At 43.5% G+C, this 23,027-nt stretch overlaps 1 protein-coding gene across 1 annotated transcript in view; it reads left to right on the top strand.

Moving 5' to 3' along the window:
• Nucleotides 1-432: 432 nt before the first annotated feature.
• Nucleotides 433-23,027, top strand: part of LPAR1 (lysophosphatidic acid receptor 1) — a 136,036-nt gene continuing 113,441 nt past the window's right edge. Inside the window, exon 1 of the mRNA XM_054809986.1 lies at nucleotides 433-555. The gene's annotated coding sequence lies outside the window, so the exon portion shown is untranslated. The remainder of the gene's footprint in view (nucleotides 556-23,027) is intronic.

Genomic DNA, 23,027 nt, shown 5'->3' on the forward strand with positions numbered 1-23,027 from the left:
CTAAGCTGGGGCTGGAGTTAGAATCTGCCTGCCTTTGTTGAGAAAAGCAAGGTCCAATTCCCAATATACATCAGTCTTCTCAAAGCCAAGCTTTGGTGTCTCAGCTTTCTTCTGGGACTCCAGACTCAAATACTGAAAGCTGAACTGCACTGAGACCCTCTTATCAATATCACATCCACCCATCCAGAGCTGCAAAGGCCAGTTCTCTACACGTCCCAGTCTAGCAGCCGCTCTTCCCAGTAAGCCCACAAGGAACTTCCCACTGTTGGCACCTTCCCCATGTTTCCTGGGGTTGAAAGGGGACTTGATTTACATTGAGTTTCAAACTAAGCACAGTGACATCAAAGCAACGGAAATCAGGCCCCAGTAAGTGGTTTATAAATGCAGCCTAAGTGTTTTGAATCAAAATAGTTCTTTCAGTAAAGTTGGAGGAGTACGTCTGTCGTCCTTATCATTATTCGTTTCTGTCTCGAAAACACTGAAAAGTCGCTGACGTTGAATCCACTCTGGGGATCATAAGAAAAAAAGCTTCCATTCTGAGTGAAAAACTTGCCGGTAGGTTTTTCCCATTCTTTTTTTGCATGATATTAGTTGAAGAGGCTAGTAATCTAAATGAGAAAGGTATGTACGGATTATCTCAGAGAAATGTCCCGTATGTTGTGTTATACGACGTTAGGGAAAGGATCTTCAGCTCGTGCATGCGTTTCTCATCCCAGATGGAGAAGACAAGGCTTGCTCTGCACAGTCTTTACAAACAGCCTTGGGACCATTTCGGCCCACTGAACAAAGAGCTTATGCAGAGGCATCCAGTGAGGACCAGATGTCTGACTCACAAAGTACTTAACTGAAATGACAAAGATATATGAGTTTGTTGGATGTTTCTTTTAGCAAATGTGCTCATATCTCCAAGCTGGCAATGACTACATTTCCTTTCAAATCTGGAAGAACAGCGTCTTTTTGTAGCACTGGCGCATCTATTGGCTGCATTGGATAGCATAAAACAAACACGATGTTACAAGGAAGGAGGAAGGAAAATCCAATGACTTTTGAAATAAGCCTTTTGTGTTACTGGGCATCTGAAACTTCTTGGAGCATGTGTATAAACACAGCACAGAAAAAGAGAAATAAGGCTTGAATAAATATTTTGTATTACAATTCATGCAAACAGCAGAATTATTTAAAACCCAGCCTTTATCCAGGTCTGACTTTTATAAATGGATCTTGGATATCTGATCAGCTGAACTAAAACCAGCACTGCTGTAACATGAACTGATACACTGACGTGTACGAGGGAAGTGCTGTGATGCAGAGCAATCTTATCCTCTGTCTTTGTCTGCCTGAAATGGCTGTGTAGGTGCAGTGGTGTCATCCTGTTGATGTGACCAGGAACGTAAGTAAAAAAATTCCAAAGGAAAAGCTTAGACTTGTATAAACTGAGGTAAAGAATGAAGTCCAAAACCACAGAGGTGCCTCTGTCTGTCTGCCATTGAAATCCTGTCCTGGTTTCAGCTGGGATAGAGTTAATTTTCTTCGTAGCAGCTAGTAAGGGACTGTGTTTTGTATTTGTGCTGACAACAGTGTTGATGACACAGGGATGTTTTCGTTCCTGCTGAGCAGTGCTCACACAGAGCCAAGGCCTTTTCTGCTCCTCACACCACCCCACCAGCGAGTGGGCTGGGGGGGCACAAGGAGTTGGGAGGGGACACAGCCGGGACAGCTGACCCCAGTGACCACAGGGATATTCCATAGCATATGACATCATGCTCAGCATCAGGGGCTGGGGGAAGAGGAAGTGGGAGGGGTGGCGTTCACAGTGATGGCGTTTGTCTTCCCAAGTCACCGTTACGCGTGATGGAGCCCTGCTTTCCTGGAGATGGCTGAACACCTGCCTGCCCATGGGAAGTGGGGAATGGATTCCTGGTTTTTCTTTGCTTTACCTATTAAACTGTCTTTATCTCAACCCGAGAATTTTCTCACTTTCACTCTTCTGATTCTCTCCCCCATCCTGCCGTGGGAGGAGTGAGCGAGCAGCTGTGGGGTGCTCAGTGGGCTGGGGTTAAACCACGACAAACCCTTAGGATCTGGACATCAAGTTTACTTGATGGATATAACCCTAAATGCCAAGGTCGTGCTTGCAGCAGATGTCTGTGAAGACGTCTGCTGAACATGTGCAATAGGGTGCTTCCTCCAGGGCTGCACAGAAACCTGAATCTCCATTTCACAGAAAGATGTGGTCTTTATTTTACAGTCTTATCCAGAACGGAGGCAGGGAGGCCAGGGAAAGTTTCGTTTCACTCTACCAAACAAGCCTATGTAAAGGCTCACAACAGGAAATCCTTAGTTCTGATCCAGAATTAAATTTCCTACATGTTCTCAAAACACTATACACTTGGTAAATTCTCCTATTCAGTTTCAGCTTATCTTTTCAAAATGTAAAATTAAACCAGGCCTTTTTTCCTTGAACTTGATTTACAAGAAAGCCTCCAACCAGAAAAGAATGAAAAAACCTCAGTAATTGAAAATCTTCCTTCAAGCAATGTTGCTATAAAAAAAATCACATTTTTAAGAGCTACAGGCAATACCACAACCTTTTCACTGTGGTTAAAAACAGTCAGTAAACTGTACCTCACTGATGAAGTAAGTGAAACTGTATAAATATTCTGTAAATTACTCTTCACAATGAGACATCTGTCTAAGCAAAAGCTTATGTTATTGTCCAGACAATACAGAGAACTTTCTAGCACTGACCTTGGAGAAGACATATTGCATAGCCCAAATCCAAACATGAGCACACTAAGTGTAGTAAATGCAAGTAAACCAGGGGTGCCTTCCTTTCATGAGACTTTCTCCCTGACCTCTGGATGACAAGGGCATAGGAAAAGGAAGCAATTTTTCTTCTGTCCTGGGGGAAGGAACATTTGAAAGAGATTTCCTGTGACTGGACTACATCACCTCTCTGGTGCCTGATCTGAAAATCTGGAAGACCACCTTTTCTTAGCAACCATCACAAACACTTATTTGCTTTTTCCCCATGAAGTGACATGTGTCAGATTCACAAAAGCTTTAAGTGAGTATTGCATGTAGCTGGATGGGATCAGTCAAAATATTTCAGCATTTCAGAGAAATGAAACAGCTTACTGGGACAATTGTTCCAAAATCAATCCTTCTGATCTCCTTAAGTTTTAAACTATTTCCCATCTTTCTCTTGCCAGGGGCTCTAAAGGTTACGGAATACAGTTCAATACCATATCCTTCTTCAGGCATTTAGTTGAAAATTTGAGAAGAGGATGCCTTTTCTATTCTATGACAAGTTTAAAAATATATTTAACACTTCAGTTTGTGTCACTGAAGTTGTCATATGTATCACAGAAATAACACTTCCTGTGTACATCCAGTCTTTTTGAGTTGTGGCCTGTTTGATTATGTCAAGGCCATACATCAAACTCTTTCTCAGAGTCACAAGTTCTGAGGAGGCAGTTGGTTATGGCCAGCAAGCCAGAAGGCAGTGCTGGACCCCTCTGGACCTCTCTCTGTGATGCCATCCACCTAAGGGCAAGTAATGTTTCCACATTTCTTACCAGAAGGTCTTCCCGATGTGCAGCAGAGCTTTCCTTTTATTCTAGCTGGATGAATAGGATGCCTCAGCCTTCTTTCTCTGTCTTTTCACTTTGTGCAAGCTCCTGTACGGTAAGGAAGCACCCACCAAGAGTATCATGGTTTACATAAATGGTTTACATGGTTAACATAAACATTATTATGTTATATAAAGCCCCAGCTGCATGAAAAGCAAGGCAGTGAATGAGAATTGAAGGTACAGATGTGGGAGAACAATTGACTCCTACACTAAGCAATTGACAATTGACAAAAAAAACATTGCTGAACTCTTTTAGATTCAGGGCTCTCAGATGTTATCAGATTTATTCCAAGGCTAGGGTTGACAACCTGGTTAGCCACCTTTCTCAGAGAAACAGACATATCTTATATTTATAGATGATGTCAGACTCTGGTGAATATCAGGGTAGAATTTGGGATCAGTGTTAGGATTTCAGGGAGGCAAACCATTGAAGAAATGAAAAATAATATGTTCACAAAGTCCTAATTCTTTTTTTCCTTTGTGCAAATATGGAAAGTTAAGACTAAAACTAGGACAGAGGTTGTAGCTCTGGTGAGGGATCAGTCTGGGAAATATGGATGGGATATAGGGCAAGGAAGGACCTGAGAGCAGATTGCATTTGGGGCTGTTGCTTGAATGTATCCTAAGAGTACATTAACATTTTGAATTTCATATTGTCACAAGTTCCTAGAGCTACTTTTAGGAGTTAGGAAGATGGGGAAAAACTATAGGTATGGAGAAATAGGGAATTCAGGAAGGATCAGCTGTGCTGTGCTGAGAGCTGACATCAGCCTGAGTCCACAATTTCTTGTTCAGAACAACACTGGTGTTACAGGACAATGACCAAGCATCTGAATGGGATTTAGGCAGCTAGAAAAGAATAGTCACCTCTGATGAGGATGTTCAGGACAAGTTTCCAAATGGAGTTGAGAGGAAATAGGTATCAGTTACAGGGATACTTTTAGGTCTTCCATTTTTAGTGATCCATAAATTAAGACTGAGTGTTATAATTAGGATTCAGGCTTCGAGAAATTGAAGAACTGAGGTGACAGAGATGTTTAGAGTAATCCACCAGTTACTTTTTTGTCTTTCATGTCCAGCTACTTTTTTGTCTTTCATGTGTATACTGGGATTAGGGTCAAGAAAGGGACACTAAAAAGTTAAAGCAAAAAAGGGGTTTAAAACTGCCAGATAATCTCGCTTTAGGAAGCACTAACACTTGGTCCCACAATTACTTTTAAATCTAGGTTTCATGTGCGTTGCATGACTTAGATCGAGTACAGCGTTAGGTGTTGGTAAAAAATTGGATAGAGGAAGAAAGTCAAAATAGATCACTAGATATTTTGAAAGTTAGTATCACCATTATTCTCAAGGTATTTCGACTTGAGGTTCATAGGTATCAATGGCCTAGGGTTCAGATTTAGAGTATTGCTAGTGTTAGAATTAGCGGTATCATGGTATTTGAAGGAAGAAACCAGGGAGGAAGTGTTAAGTTCTGCTTTAATGTCACTGAGCTAGAGTTTCAGTTCCTCAAAATCTTCAGCATAGAATGATGTTGAGTTTTGGATTTCACAGAGGTTACCAGACCAGATGTAGCTAAAACTGTAGCTAAAACAAGGGCTGTAATTAAGGTTGAAGTTCAGGCAGGGAGAAACAAATGGGGAAAAAAAAAAAGGCTGAGGAAAGCCTGGTAGCCTAACTTAGTACCTTGTGTGGCTTGCTGCATTTTTTTTAGATGTTAGGTTTGTGGGGTGGGTGAGGGTGTGTCCTAGATTATTGGTGATACTCTGTTAGGAAAAGGAAAGGGAGAAAGTGAAGGGTGACAAAAGCCAAAGTCAGAAAATACAAAGAGACAAGGTCGAGCAGCTGGTGGACAGCGCTTGAACCTGGCCTTATGGCTTTTCTTGCTACATTCTCCTAGTCTGGACCCTAACCCTGAGTACCCACCACCCTCTCAGTAGCCCCAAGGCTTTTGCCATCCTTCGTGGTGCTAGTGGCCCAGGCAGGGATGGCCCTAGGCTCTGCTGCGGAGCAGGCATAGGGGAGCCGTGGAAGGGGAATTATACTGGAGTCATATGCCCTCCCAAGAGCAGGGATGAGTCTGGGGTCATGATAAACTGCAGCTCAAAGCACGCCTTGAGATGGGCCTCTGCTGTCCTAGAGTTGTGCCGGCAGCACTTGCTCCTCCTATGGCTTTTCCAGAGCTTCAGTTTATCCCAGTCCAAATCCTAACCATATTTCTAACTCCAGTCTCAGTAAGACCCATGGACTCCAATGACTAAAAGCAAGCTAGTGGTGAATGCTGGGACCAGCTGTGCTTTGAGGCTGGCTGGCTGTCCTGAATACACTTTTTACTAGTGCACCCCTCCAGTCTGGACCCTGCTGCTAGCCCTGAGTCTTAAACATAACCAAGTTACCCCTACAAACATCTGGCCTAAAAGCAATAAGTAAACCCACATCAGAAGTTAACCACAAGGTATGATGGCATCCGTGCTGAACCTGCTTATAAACATAGCTTATGGGTCTCTCTTGGCCCTGACTGTAAGCCCCTCCTAATCTTCAGTTTAGCTCTGCTCTGCTGTGCCTGGAGACCCTCGGGAAGCCAGAGAGCTGGTCTTGCACCACGGCCTCATGTAGGTAGCAGCCTGCAGTGCATGTACTTTGTGATTCTCCCCACTCTTCCCCATAACCGTATAGCCTTAGCCATACCTCAAATGCTGAAGGAGCCTCTTGATCCCAAATATTTGTGGACTAAAAGTAGTAAGAGGACCGGGTCTTCCACTATTCCTTAATTCCGCCTAATGATGTATTCTCCACTTCTAACTCCAGCTTAACATGTTACTTTGATTTCTGGCCCTAGCTGTAAATTAGCTGGCCCAGCATTAATTTAAAGATATGTAAAAAGACCCAAAGACAAGTGCTGAAGGAGCTTTTAATTTAATTAAATGGCTCTTAGGTGTAATACTGATGACACTTGGGATTTTTGTTTATCAGTCTTAAACGAACGCATAACCCTCATACTACCCATAGAAACAGCTTTAGTCTCAAGACAGCTGGGAATCTCAAGCCTAAAAATACAACAAAGACCCATTTGGACATCAGTTTTCAAATTCTCATTGTAGACCGCTTACCACCTTTTCGTTGCCAGAGCCTTTTAATAAGCAGAACAACATTCTGAACTCCAGACTTAATTTAACATAAACAAAGAATTCAATATGTAAAAAGGGTTTAAAACAGATGCTGGGAAAAGCACCCCACTGTGCCTGGTGGCCCATTTCTCCTAATCAGAAATCTACTTGAAACTGAATGCTGGTTAGGGATCCAAGCTTTGCCAAATGAATGACAAATTTAAAACTAATCCTGAGACCCATGTTGTGATCAGTCACAAATTTTCCTCTTTAACATCTTCATGCTTTATGGAAACATTATCCCTGATCTAGGTCTCATAAGAAAACAGAAAGGTTAAAAAATTGGAAGCACTCTTGTTGGAAACAGCCCCCAGGATAGTATTAGTATTTCTTTGCAGTATAATGATTTCTGAAAAACAGAACCTTAATCTAAGGCTTTTGTTATTTCTTCCATATTCTAATGATCTATAGAAACTCTAAGTTTAAAAATTAATACATACACCTGTTTTGCGAACAGCCATAAATTTTTTTTTTTTTTATATGATGGGTGTTGTAATGTACAGGTAATGTAATTTGGGGATTTCTAGTAAGGAGGACCTATTTCTCAGCCCACATTTAGACATGAAACCAGGGAGCTTGAAAAAACTAAACATGTACCAAAGCCCATGCATATGCAAGATCTCCACTTCATCTTTTTTATCCAAAGCTTATCAGAACTCCAATTTCTCATAGACTGAACCCTAACTCTGACATGAAAGTTAGCCTCCATAACACCAAGCATTTAAAATATTTTTTAAAAGAGAGAAAAAAGAGTTGGACCCATACTGACATGACTCCTAAGCCTCAGCCTACTACACGGGGAACACCAGGCAACATGGTAGACCACCTAGCACACCCAACATAACCACCTTACCAAAAATCAGAGGGCGATGTGCCTTGTTGTAGTCAGTCACCATTACTACCAGGACAGGGGGATGATAATTGTCACCTTTACTTTTGCCAGAGCTGCTTGAGATGTCCAACATGGACATAGACTGAAATATGGGAAGGGATATAGGATTCCTGTGGACATGTTAAATTACAGACTATTTCTGTGACAATGGACACAAAACTGTTGGGCAACCTGGGAGCAACAAGTCTGTATCAAAAAATAATAGTGTACAAAAATAGTAATTTTCAAGATATATGGGATAAGGCTTCAGGAAAGATTAGCCCTTGGTCCTCTCTGTGGGAGACCACCCATGAGAACACAAAGGAGCGGTGCAGGGTCCATAGCCAGCTGCTGGTGACTGGAGAAAGGCTCATCCACATCCTGGAGAGCTCTGAGCCTCTGCAGAAGTCATGCAGGTCCTGCAGAAAATCAGAGTGGCTGGGGGCAGCTCCCAGGTATGGCTGGCTTTGGCAGCAAAAGAGGTCAGTGCACATGCCCTGATCCTCCATCCTCACAGCAGAGAACTAGTCAATGTCTTTGGTGACAGAGACCAATAATGCTATCTGGCATTAACTTCTCAGAGGTTAACTCTAAAAATATATTGAAATATCTCTCTTTACTTATGTCCCCTGTGTGCACTCAAAAAAGTTTTTACTAATGGGCCACTACTGCCAAGATACTGCAGAATAGTTTTGGCGTATTCTTGGTTACTGTCTTCTTGTAATGCTGCATTTCTGTATGTATCACATCTCTTTAGTTTGGGGTTGTCTGCTTCTTAAAAGGGCTTAATCCAAGCTATATTGTCTTTGAAATGACAAGCTGGATCCCAGAAAGAAGCCTATCTAAGATAATGTGCATGTATGGTTGTAGAAAGTAGGAGAGGCAAGGCTGGGACTTCCAACATGAGAGGAGTCTTCCCCAAGTGCAAAAAGTCTGTAAAGAGTGAGATTTCTTTTCATAACAAGTGGCACAACAGGAGGATCACAGCTGATTGTGGATACCTGAGACCCAGGATGCATGAATGCAAACAGCCATTGTCATTTCCCGAGGAAGATTTTAAGCCCTCGAGGGGAATAAATGCAACTCAAAAAGCCAAGCCTGCAAGGTGCACCATAAGAAGAGGTGCAGGAGATGAAGGGAAGGAGCAGGACCTGGCAGTAAGGGGTTATTCAGCCCCTGTGTTCCTTGCTCCCATTCCCATCCAACAAAACCAGTGCGTCCACCACTGGGCCCCGTGTGATGGCCAGGTCGTGTCCCTCTTTGGCAGGGGAGTCCCACACTGTGGGCTACTGCCATGGGTGATGCATGCTGTGAGCAGGCACTCTCTTCATCCCTGTAACAAACCACATTCCCAGCTGGATTACTCATACTCCACTGGCTGCTGGTTTTCTTCATGTGCACTCATTTGCAAGCTGTTAAACAAGAGACACAAAGCTGTCTGTAAAATTAGGTCACGTGTGTTGCCCTGTCAAGCCATTGGGCTTGCCAAAACCAGGATTTTCATGCCATCACAATGGAGTTTTTAAAGCTCTATCCATGACAACAACAGGAAAAAAAAAAGGGGGGGGGAAGGAAAAAAAGGAAAAGAAAAAAAAAGGAAAAAAATTAACCCATCCCCCACTGCAAAAACTATGGTACCAAGTAAGAAGGATGAAGTTAGTATATACAAACGTATCCTGTGACACTTCAGTGAAATACTGAAGTACTGTCCTTCAACACGACATTTAATTTCCAACACAAGCAGATGTTTCTCACCATGCTAAACTCCCTTCTCTTCCAGCTAAGCTGCATGTGGAAAGACAACTCCATTTTATACCGAATATTAGTTTTGTCCAGCGGCGTCTCTGCCTTTGATCTTCTGGGCCGAACATGAACTGAACCCTGGGATCAGAGAACAGATAAGCGCTGACTCAAAACAGATGCCAAACTGGCCAGCTGCTGATGTTCATCCAGGACTTCAGACTCGGGACATCCAGCACCTCTGCCTTCCCATGTACTGCGTGTCCTTCCTGAGCTCAGGACTCGGGCTGCCTTTTGGGAAAAACATTTCAGGTTCAGTGGGGTGAGAAAGGGTGCGGGGTGAGGTATTTGCCAAGACAGGCTAATCTTAAAGGGAAGCCGGGGAATGCAAGCTTGCAAAAAGGATGTTGATGGAATATTTCTGTTAAAAAGCGAAAGTTTAGACCATGGCAATCCCCTGATAACAGGGCAAAGCCAGGCAATTTGGCTACGAGCACTGCTGGGAGAGTAGGGAAGTGCCTTGCAGTGGTCAGAAGGGGAGATGTGGGGCACGTCAGAGGTTGTCCTGAGCCACACCTGGGTGATTTCACCAGCGCGAGGCAGGGGCAGCCTCACCATCCCTGTGTATGGATCTAGATTTCACCAGATTTTGCAGGGAAATCATATTTTAACCACATAGAAAAGCTTAAACAAGTAGAAAAGTTTTTGCTTTCCACTGTGAGTTGCTGTCGTCCTGCAGCAGGAGACTGCGAGACCAGAGGTGTGGTGGGAGCATTGTGTCTAGGCAGCAGGAACAGCACTGGTTTTCCCTCCTAAGCCAGGGTGAGGGCAGGCAGTGAAACTCTCAATCTGCTTTCCTCTGAACTGTTACGTACGGCCTCTGTGCTGACTGCGAATAACTCCATACAATCACTTTTAAGGCGGTTCAGACGCTTTGTGAAGTCAGACGTGTGCCTGTTGTGTAAGACCGAAGCCTCTCTTGTTTTCTGCCTGGCCATTGTCCCTTCTGCAGCACAACCGGAACAGGAATACGAGCTAGAAACAGGCAAGGTCATGAGTGATTTATTCTTCCTTTTTGTGGCACCGCACCCTGGCTGCTGGGACCAGCGAGGGAGCATGCTGATGAGGTCTCCATCGTGAGCATGTTCTGGAGAGCCAGAGCTGGCTGTTTCACATTGGAAATTTGAGAGGATGTTTGCATAATATCGATGAGAAATTCAGCTGCAAGAAAACTGAAAATCTAGCTTGAATCCAAAGTGTGCCTGTGGAAACCTTCGTTGGCATTATCCAATAACCTGACAAAACCAGCACCATCGGTTTAGCACCTCCACTTCTGCTGAAGGAGCGTGGGCTGCTGCTCACCCCAGCCAGGCGAAGCTGCTGTTGAGCAGGCATTGCAGCTTCAGCAGCGGAGTAATAGTCTGCTTTGAGTGCCGTTTTGATTAACATTTAGTTTTTGGCCTTCGCTCTGTCCATCAGATTTATTTGTTCTTTTGTAAGGTAAAGACATTAGTCTTAACTGCAAGATCCATGTAGTATGACACTTTGTATACCTTATTAACTCTATTTTTTTGGACACAATGTTAGTTTCAGCTACTGCAGCTTTGCCTCTGTTGGTTGAGGTGAAGTTACACCAGGAACGAACTTGAGTCAGCATTTTCAGTAGTATCTCTAATATCCACGTGTTATTTGGACAGCTGGGGCTGGAGGAATACTACTTAGACACGTCATTTTCTCATTGATAATTATTTCATAGCTTTCCTTTGCTAAACATAAGTCTGGGTGGAAAAGCCTCCGGCAGGGCTGGCCTACCCCCCCTTCTATCTCTCCTTCAGAGATTTTGGAGGGGGGAGAAGCAGCAAGGCAGTGCCACTGCGTGGCCACAGGATCCCTGCTATCATCCTGGTTCATCAGGCAGACTGCTCTTCTGGCTCTGCCGCTGATGCATGCAGTCTTGGGAGAATCACACACTCCTTGCCATTGCTATTTAATTCCTGTTTTGCAAAACTGAGCTTTGGATAGCCTTGATGTTCATTACTAAAAATGTCCAAAGATTCCTCTGGTTGGATGTACTGTCCCGCAGCTACTCCTTCTCCCAAGAGAAGCTTTTCCTTATCTCCAGTATCTATGACAGGGGTCATCTTCCCCTGCCACCAAATCATAGACAACAATAGCTTGTTTTCTAAGAACAGAGGATACTGGAGGAAGCACTTGCATATTTCTTAGAAATCTGATAACTGGATTAGCTTCTAAGCATGATACATATGACCTTAATACATATGACCTTAAATACATATGACCTTAAATGTCATTGTGGAGTATCTCATGGATATTAAGCACAACTGCTGACCCCACTGTGTAAGTATTCAAAGGGTTACATATGGAGCATGACCTTGTTTGGGAGCAGTTATGCAGGTTGCCTTGTAGTTCCTGTGTTGCTTATTGAAAGTCTGGATGTGTAACTAAAATATAGCAATAGATTCTTGGAGAAAAGACAGTATTACTTTATATGAGACTAAAACAGTCTCATGAACATAGCTAAAATACCTTGGCAAGGCAGAAGACCTGTGCCTGAATGTCTTACCATCTTTTACATTTTTTTTTGTTCAGAGCAAAAGCCTGACTACATGCATGCACACATGTATACACACACAAACGTTTAATGTTAATTCATCCTGAAATAATAGCAAACATAGGAGGTTGATCAAACCTGCTGTTAGGAAGAGGAAATGCTTTATAAGTAGAAAATATAAGATGTACTTGTTTGTTTCACTTCTGATTTTAGTTGGTTGTGAATGTGATATCTGAGGTAATGAGCTCTGTGCCACTATAGAAATATCAATTGCTTCAACTTAGGGATTAATCCTGCATGTCCAGGTGTGTCTGAAATATGCACATTTCCAGGCAGATTTTGCTGTCACAGAGAACAATAGTGAAACTTCCATTAATTGGAACAGGAGCAGGATCAGACAGTGATGTCTTAGTATTTTGTGATTTACAATGTACAGCGTCAGAAAGAAAATAACTCTTCATTACTGCTGTGAATCTGGACATCATGCAGGCAACGGAGGCTCGAAACTGCAGCCATCCTCTTGTGTTGAAACATTGGTCATGGACAGCCACCCCAGACAAAATGCAGCTTTTTTAGGAGAAGGTTGGAGAAAAATGGTTCTGTCTGAATTTTGTACTTTGGTCCCTAGAGGTTGATTCTGAGAATGGTTATGAGGTTTAGGTTCTTCTTCCAAAACTGGTCCGGAAAAAGGTTGATCATCAGTTGTTTGGATCTGATAGCATTTGTCTGACATTGCATACATTCTTGGGCAGCTGACAAAATGCCATGGCTCGAAATAGAAATTAAATGGTCTGATGAGATGGTCTGTTCCCCATAACTTCTTTTATGGGGCAGTCAGTGGTAGCCCCTGAGAAACCCACTAAAACCAATTCATTGAACTGTGTACCTCTCCTAGAGCCAGTTAACATTTAGGGCTCTGGCCCATGTCTCAATTACACTTCTCTTAGTAGGATGGCTTGCTTACAAAAACAGAAAAACTGTCTTTGGGGAGATTCAGCGTGACTTTCCAAGCCAGGTTTCCTGAAGCTGCAGAATAATGATGATGCATAAAATATGCCTGTCCATTATTAAGCTCGTATGTGATCTCTGATCTCCTGCTAAAGTCTCTTACAAGGGATGTGGGTGTGTTTGCAAAGCTCAGACACTTGAGCCTGACCGATCTGTGCCCTGGGGAGGCTGTCGGGAGCCTCCCAAGGCATCTGGAGCTTCCAGGGGGGAAAATACCAAACTTCTGTAACAACAGAAGAAAGGGTTGTTATCTCTCAGCTGTTCTTCAGCTTATTTACCATCTTTAGCTTATTTACTATCTGCAAGGGCAGAAAACTTCCTTTCTTCTTATTTTTCTTATCTTGCAAATTCTCCCACTATTTTTTCTCCTCTGTTTCACTCTAAGACTTGGCAGTTTTTATGCCTGTGAACTATTAAAATTGATATATATACTTCTGTCCTGAAAACTGCCTGTTTCAAACATGAGAAATAATACATGAAAAATGAACATGTAGACATAAAATAGCCATTACATTTTTCTATTTTGAAAACAATATTTAAGGGAGTTTTTTAACTCCTTCAGTTTTGAAAAAGGATTCTCCCATCCTCTGCTGACTGTCCCTCTCCAATGCCAAATTCAAGCCAGTCATCCATAAAGTCTGTATCTTATGTCTGAAAGATCTTCATTGTCGTATGTGAGACAAAAGAAAATTAACATTCTTCCTTTTGGCTGTTCAGTACATTCCCATATATATTAAATGTATGTCTGACGTCCAGCTAGTTGGCTCTCTTTCACAAAATCACTTGTGTTTGGATCCACTGCTGTTAAGTATGCATTACCTCAGCGTGACACTGTTGACGATTAACAATGCAAGATTTACTGGGAGGGATGTTACCTTTTATTAGACAAACTGATCCAGTACTGACCAAGAACCAGTTTAGGTGACAACCACACAAGCCTTTTTGTATATCTGAAACAGAAACAACAGACTGGAAGCTAAATGCATGTGAAAAATAATTTAATCAGCTCATTTCCATAATTAAAGACATTTTGTGTCTGTGGCATGGGGCGATGTTAACGAGGTTATAGGACCCTTAATACCTGGAAGGGGACACAGAAAGAGAAAAAATTAGCTTTTGTCTCTAGACAGTAATTTCTGAAGTGGAGAAGACTGTATTTTGCTGATAATTTTAATAGAGCTTTAAGAAGAAAAATAGCATAACGCACATTCTCCCTGGGTCAGTGCAGTGGCTTCTGTACTCTAACACACATTTGTTTTAAAAGGGAAGCTGAAAAAACACAAGTCAATCAGATAATGTCTCCGGATAGATCATGTAGGTAGGAAATGGATCATTAGTCATCATTATTCGACGATCTTTGCAGGATACTCCTTTCCCTACTTCATGCAGGCTTGCAGGTTTCACATGGCACGTTCACTTCTGCACCAGCCCGGGGACGGCATTCCTGCAGGCTAATCGGAACCAGCTGCTTGCCTACAAAAAAGGACAGAAGGAAGAGGTCATGGAAGTTAGATTTTTGCAGCCAGAGGAGACATCCCTTTAGAGATAGGGATTGCTTTGCCAGCGATATTTACCTCATATTTGTAATTAACACTACTGCGCTTTTTTTTTTTTTTTTTTTTTTCCCCGCCTGGGCAGCTACAAGGTCTACTGACCCTATTTCTGTGAAGAGTGAGTACATTTCAGACCTTTGTGGCAAACAGCAATGATTTTTTTTCCCTCTGGAAAAGGAAACTAGTTGAACTGCACTGTCGGAGGCCTGATTTTATGCCAGCATTTTTAGGAGAGCTTCAAGGAGGGGCTAATAGTGAGAGAAGACACTACAAACTAAACAGATGCATTTGGGGGACAAATCCCTCAAATTTCTTATGTGGAGCTGAGGAGACCTTGGCAGGTATATGCATTGGCCTCTTCACTTTCTGAAAGGTAGAGCCAAACAAAAGCCACGAGATAATTAGAAAATATTGCCTGTGTTCTCCTGCAGACAAGTAGGGGTGCTTAGTTTAAAGCAGAGAAGAAAAGATGCAATGGCACATAAACCTTAAAACAGGTTGCAAATAGTACAACAATCAGTTGTTTTATGCATGTGGTAAGGAGTGGGATGGGAGGAAGTAATTTTCATTTTCATCCAAAAACGTGAGAGATGAAGCCTGCCCAGGAGGCAGAAGAGGGGACATAGCAAAGCTGACTGAGTGACTCTTGGAGGCAGTAGGAAGGAAACTGTGGTTTCACTGCTTCGTCAGAAAGGAACCGTGATGCCACTGTGGTGTTTTCCTGCAGTGACTTCTGTGGGCTTGCAGAGGGCAGTGCAAAGGGCCAGGGTGTTTAGAGCAAGTGAAGGTGCAGTTGGTTGGACTGAAAATCCACATCTTGGAAAGACGGGGAGAGACCCAGGGTCTGAGGGGAGTGGGGAGACATGACCACGGATGGAGGTCACCTGAGCTGCAGCTGGGAAGCCGGAGGAGGGAGAGGTGGCCAGCATTGCCTTGCCTATACAGAGGAGAGCACAGTGAACTCCAAGCAGCTCCTGAACACCAGGTTGGGTCCCTGTCAGTCAGGGCTGGACGAGGTACCTGTAGACCGTCTCAGAGCTGGAGAGTGAGTGCTTGTCTCCCTCTGAGGCCACCAACTCGTGGTTAGCATCGTTAGCAGCTGCCCACAGTATGAACCGTGAGATTTTCCGGAGTTGGGCTGTTGCTGGGTTGCATCCTGGCAGGCACCCTGAGAAGATGACTGGTCGCTTCAATCAGTAGCTTACTATGATGGCCTAGTTTTTTAGCTGCTTACCTTGTGTCCTCACAAGTAATTCCAGGTTTTAATGAAGAAGCATCACTAGTGTGCAGATTTCTTTAAAACTATATTATCAAACTCCTTAAGTTTCTGACATCTATTCAGAAATCTCAGGAAACTCGCAGACAAAACTTTCAGTGAAGTGGAATTATAACTGAATTGAATGATGCTAATAGCTTCAAAAACCTTTGTCTTTTGCATTTTCAGCAAGTTACAATCAGCAGTTACTTCAGGCTTATGACTCCTACCTGATCAGGTTTCCAGTGAGTTTCACCTCAAATTCAGCTTTAGACAAGCACAAAAATCCCCTGGAAAAGCTTTGTAAACACCAAGCCACACCTAATTTTTTTCTTCATCTCAGCAATGCAAGCAGCAGTTTATGCTTTGAAAGGAGCATGAGCTATGTCTCCAACTACGGGCCTGTGCCTGACCCAAGTCAGACGCTGCTTCTGAACTTCAGCAAAAGCGTTCATCAATTTTAGATTCCGTGGCAGCCCAAAGTCAGGAGATTTTTGTATTGTCTCTGGTTTTCCTTTAAACATTTCTTTCTTACCTAAATTGCATAATTTTCATGGAATCATAGAATGGCCTGGGTTGGAAGGGACCTCAAAGACCATCTAGTTCCAACCCCCCTGCCATGGGCAGGGACACCCTCCACTAGACCACATTGCCCAAAGCCCCATCCCGCCTGGTCTTAAACACTTCCAGGGATGGGGCATCCACAGCCTCTCTGGGCAACCTGTGCCAGTGCCTCACCACCCTCACAGTAAAGAATTTCTTTCTAACATCTAAATCGACCCTCTTTTAGTTTAAACCCATTACCCCTTGTCCTGTCACTACACTCCCTGATAAACAGTCCCTCACCAGCTTTCCTGTAAGACCCTTTTCAGATACTGGAAGGCTGCAATTAGATCTCCCTGGAGCCTTCTCTTCTCCAGGCTGAACAATCCCAACTCTCTCAGCCTGTCCTCACAGGAGAGGTGCTCCAGCCCTCTGATCAGCTTCGTGGCCCTCCTCTGGACTCACTCCAACTGCTCCATGTCTCTCCTGTACAGGGGCCCCCACAGCTGGATGCAGTACTCCAGGTGGGGTCTCACCAGAGTGGAGTAGAGGGGCAGGATCACCTCCCTCGACCTGCTGGTCACGCCTCTTTTGATGCAGCCCAGGACACAGTTGGCTTTCTGGGCTGCAAGGGCACACTGACGGCTCATGTTGAGCTTTTCATCAATCAATACCCCCAAGTCCTTTTCCTCAGGGCTGCTTTCAATCCATTCCTTGCCCAGCCTATAGCTGTGCTTGGGATTGCACCAACCCACGGGCAGGACCTTGCACTTGGCCTTGTTGAACTTCATGCGGTTCGCACGGGCCCATCTCTCCAGCCTGTCAAGGTCCCTCTGGATGGCATCCCTTCCCTCCAGCGTGTCGACCACACCACACAGCTTGGTGTCATCAGCAAACTTGCTGAGGGTGCACTCGATCCCACTGTCCATGTCACTGACAAAGATGTTGAACATCTGTTAGATGTTAATCATTTATATCACCCTGTAAATGAACTGTGCCACGTTTTAGAACTTCTCTGTTGCCTTTGTGTGTTTTACATGTAGGATGGGGTTGGTTAGCAGCGATGAAAACTGTGCATGTCTTTGATATAATAATTTCATACTTATTAAAAAGGCAAAAGATGATTTAGGTATAGAAGGGCAGAGACGATGATATCAAACTGGAGCATAGGGGTTTGCAGAGTGCTTGCAGCCAGCAGTAGGTTAGTGGAAACAGTGGTCGAAGAGACAGAAGATGCTGACATAAGACTTAGATGTTACTAGTGAATTAATAGTATTGTCAAGGAATTGGAGACTGGACATGAGTAATGCCTAATGAAATAATTGAAAGTATCTGCTAGGCCGACTGACGTAGGCTATATCAGTATATTTTCTGTGGTGCCTTGCAACACATCTATTCCTTTGAAAAAAATACGGAGACTATCTTTGTTGACCTAAAATATCTATGCCAGCAGCATTTTGAAGCTGAATGTGTATGTTAATGAGAGGAAAAGTCTTCAGCCTGATCTCACCTCTATGACATATCCCACCATAGGAGATCCCCTGGGCGCTTGCTGATGTTGGAGGCATGCTCCAGTACAAGGGCAGAACGATTGTGGTAACGTGCAGTCCTCCCCTGTGACACCAAGATGTCTTACCTGCGCTAACCTCAAACTTGAAAAGTCTGCCTGATAGCTCTTGAGGAAGGAAAAAATGAAGAAAATAGAGCAAAATGTTCAAGGGGGAAAGCACTAGACAGGAATTTCAGAAGTGGCTCAAAGCATGTTCCAACTACAATGGAAGTTTTAGAAGGAAGTGAATTAAAATAACTGCTCTAGCATTCTTTAGATACTCTGCATTATTTCAGAAGGGATACATTGAAACTATTTATTTTAATTAAAAAAAAAAAGATCTAGGGAAAGAAACCCAAAACTTATAGCATCAGCAAAAGAATGGAAAAATATAGGAAGGAGGGAGTAAGCCCAGCCGAAGTTTAATATACAGGATAGCCTAGGGCTTGATTGCATTCATGGAAGACTGAACATAAGATAATGTAATGTGTGTAATAACTGTTCAAGGGTTTCATAAAATAGTGGCTTTGGAATAAAAAAATAATGTAAGTTTAGAAGTGTGATAAAACCTTGGAGATCACGTATCTATGCACTTGTACTGCTGAATGCAATGAATTCTTTTTAAAATCGGGCCCCACTGTACCCCAAGTGCCCAGAAATAGTTGCCATATTTTTCTCATTGTTACCAGTTTAATCCGTGCTCACGTCTTTTGCTTTTGTGTCCCTTAGATGTTTAGACCATTGCTGCTGACTTCCTTGTGACTGGCAAGGAGGTCACACTTCCAGATCTGCACGTAACAGCTCCCACTTGTCCTGCTAATCATGCCTTTAGATGCATCATTTCATAAATGGATAATGGGGTGGTGGTCCCCCTCAGGGCTGGCACATGACCTTTTTGAAGCCAACATATGTTATACCACCTACCTGTGTATAAGGAACGTGATTTGGGGCTGTGTCTCTGTAGTTAAAACATCTGACTGTTTTTTATAAGGGTCTTGGTAAATCCAGTGGAAGGGAGAGAGACTTCCTTCTCCACCTCACACAGAAGCCTTTGGTGTGTCTGGAGCTACCATTTCTCTCTCTAGTCAGGAATAGTCCCAGTGGTGGGATCAGACCTCCCTGTGCTCGATGGTAATTTCCCACTCAAACAAAGGCGTTTTTGGCACTGTGACCAAAGGAAAATCCCAGCCTGGCAGTACCCACAACCCAAGGTGAACATGGAACAAGTGCTTGGCAAATTATGTTGCTCATCATGATGCAAAACCATGGGAATGGGCTTTAAAAAAAAAAAAAAAAGGCAATTAAGAGTTGCAGTAGTTTCCTAGAAGCTGATGCCTTGTCACTGGAGCCCAGTGCTGGATGATGGAGTTGTCAGTCACATACCTTCTCCCGCAAAAGCCAATGTCTGCCAACAAGGCATGCTACCTTTCCTGGTGGCAGCATGGTGGCAGCCTCACATGCTTGCACCCCTGCCCCCACTTTTCTTTCATTAGTGCTGAAGTGGCACAGGGTAAATTGTGCAACAGGCTGCTCCCTTGGCCAGGAGCCTGCACCTCACATCACTTAACCGAGGCTTGTGTGGGCACATACCTCTCCAGCCATTTCTGCACTGACACAGAGAGGAGCCAACTCTTACATCGCACCAGGAGTCTGAAAAACATCTCTTCCCTTCTCCCCATTAATTACTTGGAAGGAGACATGCTGCAGCTAATAGCTTGAGGTAATTCACCTAGTTCACAGCTGGCCTAGAGGCATTGTGATTGTGGAGGCTGGAAGATCCATGTTTGAACTCAAAAGCTGTAAAGGAATCTTTAATGGTATCATGTAGAAGGTTGCATCAATACTTTATGGTGCAGAGTGTCCCCAGATCATGACATCAGGAACCCCTCAAAATTACAGGAAAAAATACAGGTTTCAGGCTGGGTGACCTAAATTAGAGCATCTTGCAGATTGACCCCATAACATACATGTTGTGCGGAGTGAGCTGTATATGAATGTGCTGTAGCCCCATGGAAAGGATCCTCTTAACTGTGAGTGAATACAGGTAAGGACACTAGAAAGCAGGTAAAACATCAGATGGGACAATAATGTCCACCATGTATCAGCTGATGCGTTCCTTTGATCTCCCCAGGTCTTTCAAGTGTCAAAATCACCATATCCAACCTGCTGCAGTAGTCTTCATTCCAAAACACCCCAAATTCCTAAGTGAGAGCCTCAGGGTGGCTGGACTCAGCTTAGGAGAAAACACCCTGAACAACTTTTGGTACTATGTAGTGGCTTCCCTTTTTTCATTTTACAGTTGCTAACCCTGTAGCAATCACTTTACTTGCATTTCTAAGGTTTTTTCCACCACTGTGAACAGTAGAAACCCTGGAAAAATGCGTTTCCTGGAGCTTCATTCATGTTCATTCATTCAGTGTAGCCTCAAGCAAACAGCTGAATGAGACACGGGATGAGCAAGAGAAATACAACTATTTAACAGAAAAAATACAGGAAACCCCCCCCCCCAACATTAATGTCAAATTGATATTTCTCTTTCCATTTTCAATCTGAATTTTGTAGCAAATTTATTAACCACTTTTGTCCATCGTGGCATGTTGTTACGAAGGCTGCAGTGGCAGCAGCAATACATGGTCTTGTGCTACAGCTGTCTGTGGAGTTCAAGGACTTCATGGGCAGAGAGGGGCTCACAGCTGAGTGTTGTGCTCCAGAAAAGGTGGCAAACTTGCCTTTTGTGATGATGGGCAATCAGCACAAGGCTATAGTACCATAGTGTATTTCTGGTGAAATTGCAGCAATTTAACCAAATCCATTTCTTGTTGTGTTAAAGCAGGTATAACACCTTTGTGAGATATTTAACTTTTCTTAAGAGTGGTTCAAATGGATTTGGATCTAAAATAAGCCCTAAAAAGGATGTTGTCTTGGTTGGGATTCTTTTTTTAGGATGTGCTCTAGGAACTGAGGAATCTTCTGAAAAGATTTCTTACTGACTCTGTTGAGTTTTGATCAAATAGTTGCAGGACTGGCATGAGATTGATGTCTCCTGATTTTTGGTGCCCCTATCAGTTTGTATTCAGCATGAGATAGTCAGGCTGTGAAATTGATGACATTCTCTAGTTGCACGTGCAAAATTAAAGGATGCTTTTTGGAATGTTGAAATTGGTAGTAAATTCCTCTGAAAGCTTTGGCTTACACAAGGACTATCATGATTATTTTATTACTCAATGCCAGGTTTGCTATTCTCTTAGACCATTTGATCTTAATGAGATCCACATTGCAAAAATCCCATGCAGTCCGTAGGGAATATATACAACCTTGCATGTTTATTTAATGTTGCTTACTTCAACACCACTTAGGATGAGGAGAAAGAAGAAGGCTTGGTTCCTGCATGCGTAAAAGTAAAGGCAGATACAAGCTGTGTCAGGAAATTAGGGGCACACTTGGAATTAATTAGTTTCTGTATTGCTTTGAGAATATTATATGCTGGGCTTGAGGAGCGCTGCTGATGTCATCTGCCATGAAAGCGCAGCTGGAGCGCAGCATGAAGGCAGCAAATCCCTGAGACAGAATCACACTCTTGGTATTTCAGCCACAGCCACGTGCAGTTTTCTGGGAACTGATGCTGTCTTACAGACAAGGAAGTCAGTCTGGAAGCAGAGCCTTAGATCCATCCCCACAGGCAGGAGGGATTCCTGCCCAAAGGCAGGGTGGCCTTCAGAGCTGGTGTGGCATGGCCATCCACTGGCTCCCGCACACTTGGCCGAGCCACCATCATTTGGGTCTGCCTGCACTTGCACACTGACCTCTGCACAAATAAGGAATACTTCTTGCATCAGGGTTGCGGAGATGTCTCTGCACAGCTGACTGAGGAGGTCCCTGCAAAGCACCTGGAGCAATAGGATGAGGCTGGCAAAAGGCAAGAAGGTGAGGAATGACAGGTCTAGTGTAGGGACAGGGAGGGAAGGCTTTGAATGAAATTATTTCACCCCAAGTTCTGCAGATTGCCTTGAACTACAGACTGGGAACTGAGCTGGTGGTCAAATCCCTGCTTGACACACAAATCCTGAACCAAGCACCCTTTCTGCAAGGGTACATCCTAACCAAGTAGTAGAGAGAAAGACCTGGTTGAAATGAAGGCTGGCTGTACTCCGATCTTCTGATGCTGTCATAGTTTAAAACTTGGAAAAAGACAAAAAGGGACTGCTTTTAAGTCAGGCAGAGCTCAGTATAAATCAGAATTAAATAGGCTCTACATTTCTTCAGGGCAAAATTACAACTATAAGTGCAGATCAGTTTTCCACAGTATTGCCTCACATCTTGTTGATGAACAGCATACACCTTTCCACTAGCTCCCTTCTGTTGTGACACTGCTGTTTCCCAGTTCATTGCCATGTGAATCCCATCTGTGTAAGACAGGATTTCTTGTAACCCCAATGCAAACAAGAAGCTTTTGCCCAGGAGTGGAGGCAATTTCCTCCTGCTTCAGCCCTTTTATCTTCTGGATCCTGGGCTAACCATTCTCCATACTGTAATGCAAAATGCTGTTAAGTTCATGATCATGCAGTTGTCTTTACTTGTACTGACAGAGTTAAGCTTTCTCTTTTCCTGTTCCTTAGTAAAAGAGCAGCATTTCATCTACATTTATAGCTCAGTAAATGCAATGTCATCTTTCAGATGAAATTTGGCTGCACTATGAATTGTTTTGCTCTCTTTCCTTTCCTGCACAGCTGGAAATGAATCCCTCTCCAGTCCTTTTTGGGATCGGGTGAAAAGTGGAGAGAGAGGAAAAAAAATAATCTGACAGTGAAAACGCTTGTTGTAGATAAAGTGAAATAAATTGAAGTTAAGCAAGGCAGCGTCACTTCTTCAGGGATAAGCTGACACTCGCATTGACACTGGACTGGTGGAGCAGCAGCTAAAGTGGGGGGAGCATAAGCTAGAAATGCTCAGCAGTCTGGGGAGAAGGAAAGTAACTGCTGACCAATGGTTTCGGCACAGGTCTGTGAAACACGCACGTACTCTCTGTGCCCTAAAGTGAGGGGACAGAGAGAAAGTGCCCTGGTGGTTCAGGCAAACGATGTCTGACCTCTCATTTTCATTCATTAGAGGTGGTGAAGCTGTGTCTGAGTGTAGTA

Source organism: Grus americana, chromosome Z, assembly GCF_028858705.1.
Source record: "Grus americana isolate bGruAme1 chromosome Z, bGruAme1.mat, whole genome shotgun sequence".
Taxonomy (NCBI): domain Eukaryota; kingdom Metazoa; phylum Chordata; class Aves; order Gruiformes; family Gruidae; genus Grus; species Grus americana.